This window comes from Colobus angolensis, unplaced genomic scaffold (genome assembly GCF_000951035.1).
Source record: "Colobus angolensis palliatus isolate OR3802 unplaced genomic scaffold, Cang.pa_1.0 Scaffold40, whole genome shotgun sequence".
Lineage (NCBI taxonomy): Eukaryota > Metazoa > Chordata > Mammalia > Primates > Cercopithecidae > Colobus > Colobus angolensis.
The window spans coordinates 3,772,746-3,784,282 of record NW_012117377.1 but is presented as its reverse complement, the minus strand read 5'-3'; the positions used below and the strand labels follow the sequence as shown (position 1 = coordinate 3,784,282).

The 11,537-nt window shown below is 43.7% G+C and overlaps 1 pseudogene; it reads right to left on the bottom strand.

The window, feature by feature from the left end:
* Positions 1–1,067, bottom strand: part of LOC105521552 — a 26,315-nt pseudogene extending 25,248 nt beyond the window's left edge.
* Positions 1,068–11,537: the final 10,470 nt, after the last annotated feature.

Sequence of the window (11,537 nt, the reverse complement as noted above, 5' to 3'; positions counted from 1 at the left end):
TTATTAGAGAAATTTAATAATTGAAATACAGTGTCAGTAAAACGTTAGAATAACACAGAGAACCTGCTGTTACAGCAACATTGGGAGCTCTCACTTTCTCTTTTTTATTTTGAGACAGAGTCTCGCCCTGCTGCCCAGGCTGGAATGCAGTGGCATGATCGAAACTCACTGCAGCCTCCACCTTTCGGGCTCAACTGACCCTCCCACCTCAGCCTCCCAAGTAGCTGTACTACAGGCGCACGTCACCACACTTGGCTAATTTTTGTATTTTTTGTAGAGACAGGGTTTCACCACATTTCCCAGGCTGGTCTTGAACTCCTGCGCTAAAAGACCCGCCCGCCTTGGCCTCCCAAAATGCTGGGATTTGAGGTGTGAGTTCATTGGCTTTAGGCTTGCTAGTGAGATACTTCCCGCTTGTTTAGAATAGGTGATTTATGAGATCATCCTCTTTAAAGGCACAAGTGAAGGGAAAAGTAAAACGTCAATTCCTCTCATTCCTTCTCTGCCAGATCCCATCCTTCCAAAAGGCCCAGGTGCTCACGGCACATGCACACGCACAGTGTGTCACCTATCGAATGGTGCTGAGGGACTAAACCACGGTCACCTCCTGTGGGACCAGGAACTTAGTTTTTGTCCAGCAGTGGCAGGAACGTCTCTCAGGGGGTAGCGCTCCATTATCACCTGTCAAGAATTTCGGCATAAATTTCTTCCGAAACAAGTGCCTAAGAATGTGGCTCAGAGTTCTGTGTGTCTTAGGAACTTGGAACAGAGAGAAAGCCATTGGTTGCTTTTTGTTTTTTCAAAGAATAGGATCAGAGGTCCCTCTAACAGAAGTCCAATGGTGTCTCACTGGGACCCTGTTTGGGAACTTTGCCCAGATTCCAGCAATTTCCTCTTGTCTGGTTGCTGTGACTATTTCAAGTATAAAAGAATAAGCAAATGGCAAAGCAAGCCATAGTTTCTCTTCTTTTTTTCCCTAATCAGCCAGAAAGGTACCTCTAGAAGCTTACTAAATTCTTCCTCTGCTTGAAAGGTCTGAGGCTTGGGATTTTCAGTGGAGGCAGCATTTTACTTAACAGCTATGTCTGTATCTGACTTAAAAAAGAAAAGAAAAAAAAAAAAAGTCCTGCAACCAGGACCTAACTCATTCTTCCAGCTGCTTCCAAACTGCCTGTAGGAGCCTGAAGAGGCCCCTCTGTAGGGCTGAGTGACATCAGGCCCCTTCTCTCCCTCCCCCCTTCCCACTCCCCCTCCCTGGGCAGCAGAAGGTCAGTTCTGAGGTTAGAAATGAAATCACCATCTGTATATTGGTCAGAGAAAGTCACTTTGCTCACTGTTAGTTAAGAATTTATCTTTGCCAAAGAAATTAAGGTTTACAATGGAGTACTGTAACTAGTCTGCACTATAATATAGTCTCATAGGCCTTAGCTCAGGAGCTCTGATAGAATTAGTCTCAAGTGAGGACTTTTCTTTGAGATGGAGTCTCGCTCTGTCACCCAGGCTGCAGTGCAGTGGTGCGATCTCAGCTCACTGCAACCTTCGCCTCATGGGTTCAAGTGATTCTCAAGTGAGGACATTTTAATACCACAGTTATAAAGCGGATAGAAGATTGGGTCGCCTTACTCTGAAATGTGTTGCCATTTTTCATAGTGAGAAATAGAAAGGTTGAGTAACTTGCCCAGATAAAAAGAGGTTTAACTAGCGTTAAAATCCTGGTGTGTTATCAAAGTATCATTGCACTCTGCAGTTTTCCAACATGTTCTGTCATACTTCTGCAGTTTCCGGAATGTGGGTAGGACCATTATCATAACTAAGATTTTGTGTTTAATAGATGATGAAACTGAGGTCCATAGAAATGAACTTACTTGCCTAGGACCAAACAGATGCTTAGACTGACCCAGTTCTTTGTTCCCAGACCAGGATATTCTATCCTAGTGCACTTCTTTTACGCAGGATGGTTTTAGGACTTAGCTTTCCTGTCTAGAAAAAGATGCTGCTCTTGACGCTGACCACTTCCTTGCCCCAGATCCAGGAGCACAGTGGTCCTTCCATGATTCACACCCATCCTTTTCCTGAGAATAAACAGGATCAGGCTAGGCACATTGGCTTGCGCCTGTAATCCCAGCACTTTCGGAGGCTGAAGCAGGAGGATTGCTTGAGGCCAGGAGACTGAGACTAGCTTGTATAGTGAGATTCCATCAATACAAAAAAAAAATTTTTTTAAATTAGCTGGCGTGGTGGCATGCACTGTAGTCCCAGTTACTCAGGAGGCTGAGGCAGGAGGGTGGCTCGAGTCCAGGAGGTTGAGGTTGTAGCGAGCCATGATCTTGCCATTGCACTCCAGCCTGGGCAATAGAGCAAGGCCCTGTCTTCAAGCAAATGAAGAAACAAACAAAATACACAGCACCATTAGCATCTGTTCTATTGTTACTAGACGGCCCATGATCTTTAGGAGTCTCACTGCTGTGGGGACTGCTCTGGGACCATTCCCTGCTGAGTTATTTGACATCTGAAGAGTCTTCAATCAAATGAGGATGATGGAGAGGAAAATGGCCAAACATTTCCAGGTCTGCTGAGGGACAGAAGGAAAAATAGTAGTTTCCTGATTTTTACCTATTAAAAAAAAAACAACTCATTTTTTTGTTTAATTTTGCATTTCCTCCTGCCTAGGAAGCTGGGGCAATGGTTTCTGAGCCAACTCCGAGTCCTTGAGCTCCCAGAGAATGGAGAGAACTTGGCCTCTGCAGTCAGAAGGATTTCTCAGTAGGCTTCTATATCCTAGACCACTCCACCATGAAGAGTGTCTTCCCTGACTCTGCCTAGGCACAGCGGAGTCAGCCAGGGCAGTGACTTAAGTTGTTTCATAAAGCTCTGCACCAGGCTTGGCCGGCGTGGCTAAATGCTGAAGTCCAAAACTTGTCCTGGCAAATCTTGAGCAAAGACATGATCACCCCTTTCTCAGCCTCTCGGGTCCTTTATTCACCCAGTAACATTTCACCAATTGCTTGAGTGTTGGGGTTCTCATAATGTTTTGTTGTGATTGTTGCTCAAGAAGAAAGAAATCTCTGTTTTTAAATACTAGCTTCATGGGATTTTCCATCTATGGTTATCTATATTTTATTTGAGAAAAAAATAATTATTAACATTTAATGACCCTGTTTTAGGATAGGCAAGGCTATGCTGCAATAAGAAACACACCCCCTGCCGAGAGCAGTGGCTTACACCAGTAATCCCAGCACTTTGAGGGGCTGAAGCAGGAGGATTGCTTGAGGCCAGGAGTTTGAGACCAGCCTAGGTAACACAGTAAGACCCTGTCTCTACAAAAAATTTAGTCAGACATGTGGTGGCTTGTGCCTATAGTCCCAGCTACTTGGGAGGCTGAGGCAGAAGGATCATTTGAGTCCAGGACTTTGCAGCTGTAATGAGCTATTACTGTGCCATTGCACTCCAGCCTGGGTGACTAAGTGAGACCCTGTCTCTTAAAAAAAAAAGACATAAAAAGAAATAACCCCCCAAATTAATAGCTAAACATAAAAACGACATCACAGTTCAATGCACGTTGGGAGTCTCTCCTGTTTGGCTCCTCTCCAGGAAAAATTCAGGTACAGAAGTTGTTTCAGACTTGCAACTTTGTCATCTGAGTCCTCTGTTTCTAGAAGTTCACGTGAGAAAATAGATGGAAACAACACATTTGCTCTTAACTGCCCCAAACTAAAAGTGCTTAAGTGACTACTGGGTATCCACTGGCCTTCCATAGATAAGCATGAATTACATGACCCTACATATAATGAATAAGCACCTTTTCTCCACAATGTTTGTTTGCTATGTCAAGCAATTACTATGTTCTTTACTGGTTTTACATTTTAACATTCCACCAAAAAAAAAAAAAGAGAGAGAGAGTGAGAGAGAGAATGTGAACTCTGGAATTAGATTACTTGGATGTGAACTCCGGTTCTATCACCTACTACCCCTACTAGCTGTGTGACCTTGGGCCAACTGAGGTATCCCTTTCTCTGTCTCAGTTATCTTGTGTATAAAATAATAATATCTACCTATGTAGATGGGGCTATGAAGTGGGGGTATGAGCATCAAATGGGTTAGTTGAGCTATGTAAAAAAGTGGGGCTATGAGCATCAAATGAGTTAGTCGATATATGTAAAAAAGACTTAGAACAGTGCCTGGCACCTACCACTCAACAAGTGGGAGTTACTGTTTTCACCATTTTGTTGATGAATTGCTGAAGGATCAGAGCAGCTCCATGAATCTACGAACAAGACAAGGCTGGGTGAGACAACAGACTTGTCTCATCAGCAGCTTCTTCAGCATGATAAACTTTCATAGGAATGGGGAGGAAGTGTACCTATTAAGTATGTTTGACCCTGTGCTAGTCACATATATTTTCTCAATTATTCCTTCTAAAAAAGAGAACTGAAACTCAGAGAAGCAAAATAACATGCATAGCTGCTGGATTTAACCATGTTCATTTCATTACAAAGTCATGTGCTCCATTCTTGAATTTTAAACGAAAAACTTGCTGGTGGAAAATCTTGCAGTCTTAGGGAAATTATTTTCTGAGACATCCTTCTAAGCAGTCTCCTCCTCCCGGAAGCTCTTACATGCCCAGACCCCCCGTTGCCTCCACTGTATGGATTGTCACAGATCAGAATGGAGAATGCACACTCTATCCTCCAAACGCGAGACTACTTCTTTCCTATTCACCAAATGCCACCATAAATAGTCCTTTTAGAAGTCACGCCATGGCATCCTGGAGTGAAGGCAAACAGGCTGCCTCCGGCTCCTCTGGGGTATCAGGGGAGATAATTTAAGGTCCTACTAGCTGGGCACAGTGGCTCACACCTGTAATCCCAGCACTTTGGGAGGTCGAGGCAGGCGGATCACTTGTGGTCAGGAGTTCGAGACCAGCCTGGCCAACATGGTGAAACCTTGTCTCCACTAAAAATACAAAAATTACCAAGGTGTGGTGGCATGTGCCTGTAATCCCAGCTACTGGAAAGGTTGAAGCAGGAGACTCACTTGAACCCCGCAGGCAGAGGTTGCAGCGAAGCGAGATTGCTCCACTACACTTCAGCGTAGGCAGCAGAGAGAGACTCAAAAAAACCAAAAAAATTTAAGGTCCTACCTCACAGCTCCCGCAATCCACTATCATAGTAGTGCCTTGTCTCCTTTCATGAGTCAGCTTTGCAGGTGTTTGTGTCTTATCCATGGGGATGAAAAAAGATGTTCTGTCACCAATAACTCTAACACAAGTCTGGAAAACAATTTGGAATCTGGGTTGCAGAAGGTAGCAGACACAAATGGAGTTACAAGTCCATTTTTCTAAGATCCTGAGCAATTTCTTGCTTTCTGCACCTCTTGCATTTATTGTAATGTACCCCCAAGAAACCTGGCCATTAGCTCTGTATCTGCTTAAGAAACCTCCACTTTCAGAATCTTCAAGGCTGGAAGGAGAATACAGCACCAGTCAGGCACCATGACCTGAAGGTTGGCACCTTGGGAATTTTTGCAGCCAGATCCCAGACATGTCTCTTCAGGAAACACAGGATCTGGAAGCTGACAGCTTGAATGGGACATTCAACATTTGGATTCTGAAAAGATCCAAATGTTCTTCAGGAACATTTGTTAACGATTGTAGGGACCAGCCCCACAGGGTCGGTGGGTTTTTCTCCCTGTGTGCGGAGACAAGAGATCGTAGAAATAAAGACATAAGACAAAGAGATAGAAGAAAAGACAGCTGGGCCCGGGGGACCACTACCACCAAGACGCCGAGACCGGTAGTGGCCCCGGATGCCTGGCTGTGCTGCTATTTATTGGATACAAGACAAGGGGGCAGGGTAAGGAGTGTGAGTCATCTCCAATGATACGTAATGTCACCTGAGTCACGTGTCCACTGGACAGGGGTCCTTTCCCTGTGTGGCAGCCGAGGCGTGGGTTGGGGGAGAGAGAGAGAGAGAGGAGACGCTTACACCATTATTTCTGCATATCAGAGACTTTAGTACTCTCGCTAACTCTGCTACTGCTATCTAAAAGGCAGAGCCAGGTGTACAGGACGGAACATGAAGGCGGACTAGGAGCGTGACCAGTGAAGCACAGCACCGCAGGGAGATGGTTAGGTCTCCGGATAACTGCGGGCGGCTTGACTGATGTCAGGCCTTACACAAGAGGTGGAGGAGTAGAGTCTTCTCTAAAACTCCCCCGGGGAAAGGGGGACTCCCTTTCCTGGTCTGCTAAGTAGCGGGTGTTTTTCCTTGGCACTGACGCTACCGCTAGACCACAGTCCACTTGGCAACGGGCGTCTTCTCAGATGCTGGCGTTACCGCTAGACCAAGGAGCCCTCTGGTGGCCCTGTCCGGGCACAACAGAAGGCTCACACTCTTGTCTTCTGGTCACTTCTCACTATGTCCCCTCAGTTCCTACCTCTGTATGGCCTGGCTTTTCCTAGGTTATGATTATAGAGTGAGGATTATTATAATATTGGAATAAAGAGTAACTGCTACAAACTAATGATTAATGATGTCCATATATAATCATATCTATGATCTATATCTAGTATAACTCTTGTTATTTTATATATTTTATTACACTGAAACAGCTCGTGTCCTCGGTCTCTTGCCTCAGCAGCTGAGTGGCTTGCCGTCCACAATAGATAAAAGTTTTATTTTGCATAATAAGAATGTGGAAAGCTGACCATATTTTACATTAACATTGTCACACATTTTTATGTTGAACTTTTCTTCTACACATGAAATCTGAATTGCTCTGGCTCATTACCTGCCAACATTTCCTTTCTACTGTGGGGTACACAGAAGTAACCAGGAGGCCGGGTGTGGTGGCTCATGCCTGTAATCCCAGTACTTTGGGAGGTTGAGGTGGGCAGATCACCTGAGGTTGGGAGTTTGAGACCAGTCTGACCAACATGGAGAAACCCCGTCTCTACTAAAAATACAAAATTAGCCAGGCGTGGTGGCAGGTGCCTGTAATCCCAGCTACTTGGGAAGCTGGGGCAGGAGAATTGCTTGAACCCAGAAGGTGGAGGTTGCAGTGAGCTGAGATGGCACCATTGCACTCCAGCAGCCTGGGCAACAACAGCAAGATTCCGTCTCAAAAAAAAAAAAAAGTCACCAGAACACAGCACCTACCCTTCCTGGGTGGCAACACTGGATCATTCTTTTCTTGTTTCTGTTATCTGCATTAGCTGAGCCATTTGCTACTTGTGTCTAATTTGATCTAAGTCAAAAGCATACCTGGTAAAATGCCCTAGCAGGAAACGGTATCCCAGAATGATTTACATCATGGAATGGAGTAACCTAATGCTACCAAGGAAAACTGCCAAGCATCTTCCCCTCTTTCTATGAATTGATTTTATATATTTTTTTTCTGGTTAGTAAAATTATTAAAACATTCCTCCTTTGGCTTCATAAATTAGCTTTAAAATCTTAATTATCGCTGGGCACAGTGGGTCATGCTTATAATCCCAGCACTTTGGGAGGCCGAGGTGGGTGGATGACTTGAGGTCAGGAGTTCCAGACCAGCCTGGTCAACATAGCAAAACTCCTTCTCTACTAAAAATACAAAAAATTAGCCAGGTGTGGTGGCGTGCATCTGTACTCCTAGCTACTCAGGAGGCTGAGGCAAGAGAATCGCTTGAACCTGGGAGGCGGAGGTTGCAGTGAGCTGAAATCACGCCGCTGCTCTCCAGCCTGGGTGGAGTCTCAAAAATTAATAAAACTAAAAACTAATTAATTAAATAAAATATTAATTACCGTGAATTCTTGTGAGGCTCTTCACTTTTTTCAAAGTACAGTAGTGAAATATTCCATGCAGCATTGTTTGAATACTGAAAAAAGATAATCTAAATGTCATTAAGAAACAAGTACGACACATGCATTTTAAAGAGAGTAAAGAGAAGTATATTAATATCTATGTATTTCTTCTACAGACATAGATGTTAATGATGTTCAAATTATATGCAGATTGAAAAAATTAGTTGCAGAAGTTGTGTTTTTCAACAAGTCTCAGAAAACAACCTGATAATGGGAGGAAACTAGGATTAGGGGTATTAATCAAGAGACTTGAAATTGATCTGTAATGTTGGACTTTTTATGTGGGAATATATTTGTGTGCTTCTTGTATAATTAAAATAAATAAAAATAAAACAGTGTATAAAAAGTGGTTTTATAATAACCTCAAAGGTGCCTGGAAGGTCTCTGAAGCCATTCAGGTGCGGAGGAGCTGCCCTCTTGTGGAGTTTTTGGAGTAGTTTTTACTCCTGAATCAAAGAATTTACTGGAGTGCCAATTTCAGAGTTAGAGATCAATCTCTCATGATTATCCTGTGAGAAAAAAGACAGTAAAGGTTTAGTGGCCTTCCAAAAGTCACTTAGAGTTTTAGGCAAGTCATAATTACAGACCAAGTGTAATCTGATCCCTAGCTGGAGTTCTTTCAGCTCTTCTGCCTCCCCTAAACCATGAGCCAGTGAGTGTTAAAGAAAATTCACTGTGGCTGGGCGCCGTGGTGGCTCACACCTGCAATCCCCAGCACTTGGGAGGCCGAGGCGGACGGATCACGAGGTCAGGAGATCGAGACCATCCTCACCAACATGGTGAAACACTGTCTCTACTAAAATACAAAAAATTAGCCGGGCATGATGGCACGCTCCTGTAATCCCAGCTACTCGGGAGGCTGAGGCAAGGGGAATTGCTTGAACCCCAGAGGTGGAGATTGCAGTGAGCCGAGATCACGTGACTGCACTCCAGCCTGGTGACAGAGTAAGACTCCGTCTTAAATAAATAAATAAATAGATAAATAAATAAATAAAACACACTGAAATGTGTTTAGAAAGACTTTAGGTGCTATACAACATACAGTGCCTGGTATGAGAAGTCACTGAATCATAAGAATGTGGAAGGCTGACGAGATCACCAAGATCTTTCTGGGTTTTTGAGAAACAAGGATGGACAATGCTTTTATTTTGTACTGGATTGTAAAACTTAATTTAAAAAATCTTTTTTTTTTTTTTTGAGACAGAGTTTTACTCTTGTAGCCCTGCCTGGAGTGCAGCGGTATGATCTTGGCTCACTGTAACCTCCACCTCTGGGTTCAAGCAATTCTCCTACCTCAGCCTCCAAAGTAGCTGGGATTACAGGCACGCATCACCACATCCAGCTAATTTTGTATTTTTAGTAGAGATGGGGTTTCACTATGTTGACTCACTGTAACCTCCACCTCTGGGTTCAAGCAATTCTCCTACCTCAGCCTCCAAAGTAGCTGGGATTACAGGCACGCATCACCACATCCAGCTAATTTTGTATTTTTAGTAGAGATGGGGTTTCACTATGTTGGCCAGGCTGGTCTCGAACTTCTGACCTCAGGTGATCCGCCTACCTCAGCCTCCCAAAGTGCTGAGATTACAGGCATGAGCCACTATGCCCAGCCTTTAAAAATATTTTTATAGAGGTAAAATATACATAATTTTTATCATCTTAACAATTTTAAGTGGATGATTAAGTGGCATTAAGTACATTCATATTGTGCAACCATCACCACCATCCATCTTCAGAATTTTCCATTGTAAAATTGAACTGACATATTTAATAAAAGCATAACCCTCAAAGCCGTATCTAGCCATTAAGCAACATCTGAATGCAGTAAGTTGATGATTTGCCTCTAGCCACAGATGACTCACTTACCTGTTTCAAATATGTGATTATGCTACAGCCCACTTAATTTTTCTGGTCATGTTATAGATAGCTCTATCCCTAGACTTCTCTAGCCTGAGATGATCAAGGAATGAATAAAGGATGGCGATTGGTCCTCTATGACCAGTTAAAAAACAAAGATTTGGGACTTTATTTCTGCCTAGGATGGAGGAAGCTGGAAAAAAGATTCATTCTCACATTAATAACAATAAAAACCGGATAATCTACAAAATCATAACTTTCTTTTAAATCGTTAGAGGGCTGGTCTGGGTGTGGTGGCCTGTAATCTCAGCACTTTGGGAGGCTGAGGTGGGCAGATCACTTGAGGTAAGGAGTTCAAGAGCAGCCTGGCCAACATGGTGAAACCTTGTCTCTACTAAAAATACAAAGATCAGCCAGACATGGTGGCAGGCGCCTGTAATCCCAGCTACTTGGGAGGCTGAGGCAGAATAGATTTAGCCCGGGAGTCAGAGGTTGCAGTGAGCTGAGATCAAGTCGCTGCACTCCAGCCCAGGTGACAGAGTGAGACTCCATTTCAAAACAAACAAACAAACAAACAAACAACAACATTAGAGGGTTAAGACTGCAGGGCAAAAGTAGCCTGAATTCTAAGGATAGATGGGAGGGCCCAAGGACAGTCACAATGCTACCACTGGCTTATCTGGGACACAGCATGGAAGGAAGATGGGGCCTCTGTATAACAGAGTAAGAATTTAACTAGAGTTTTTTTGCTTTGTTTTGAGACAGGGTCTCACTCTATCACCGGGTTTGGAGTTGAGTGATGCAATCACAGCTTACTGCAGCCTTGACCTCCTGGGCTCAAGTGATCCTCCCACTTGAGCCTCCCAAGTTTGAATTTTGCTAGTTGTACACTCATGCTTCAGTTCAACACGTTCCGCTGTCCTCTGGATCTCCTGCAGTGTAGCAGGCAGCTGAACCCAGAGGCATCATCGGACTCATTTCTAATTTCTGTGGCAAAAATAGGTGATAGGTGATATTGAGTTCTTTCATTAGCAGGCATAAAATGTCTGGTTGTCTTTTTTTTTTCTTTTTTTTTTTGAGACAGGGTCTTGCTCTGTCATCCAGGCTGGAGTGCAGTGGCACAATCACAGCTCACTGCAGCCTCAATCTGGTGGGCTTAAGTGATCCTCCCATCTTAGCCATGGGAGTAGCTGGGAATACAGGCACATGCCACAATGCCTGCTAATTAAAACTTCTTTTTTTTTTTGTAGAGATGAGATCTCAGTATGCTACCCAGGCTGGTCTCGAACTCCTGAGATCAAGCAATCCTCCCACCCTGACCTCACAAAATGGTAGGATTAGAGGCGTGAGCCACCGTGCCCGGCCGTTTTGTGATGTTATAGCAATTGATGCACAAAATCCAAATTTATTGATCCACTGGGTAATGAAAAATGATACGATCTTTTCTTAATTATTAGAACACTAGAAAGAGATAGTTCCTTCTTCTGCCATTTAGTTATCCAGTGGTACTGTTCATAGAGGAAAGAAAAATGCTTTTTTTGCTTCAAGTTTTCAAGACAATGAATACTCCATCATCCTATAAGGTGACCAATTATTCTTAATGTTTATGATGGGTTTTAATAAATTGCAATTATCTTCTTTGAAGACCAAAGTTTCCCACATTTGCACAGTGGGGGCCCCTTTAAGCTGGCTGTTGAATCTTTTGGAAATTACCTAGCAGTCTTTGTTAATCTCTATTTTTGTTTTGTTTTGGTTTTTTTTTTTTTTGAGACAGAGTCTCGCTCTGTCGCCCAGGCTGGGGTGCGGTGGTGCCATCTTGGCTCACTGCAAGCTCTGCCT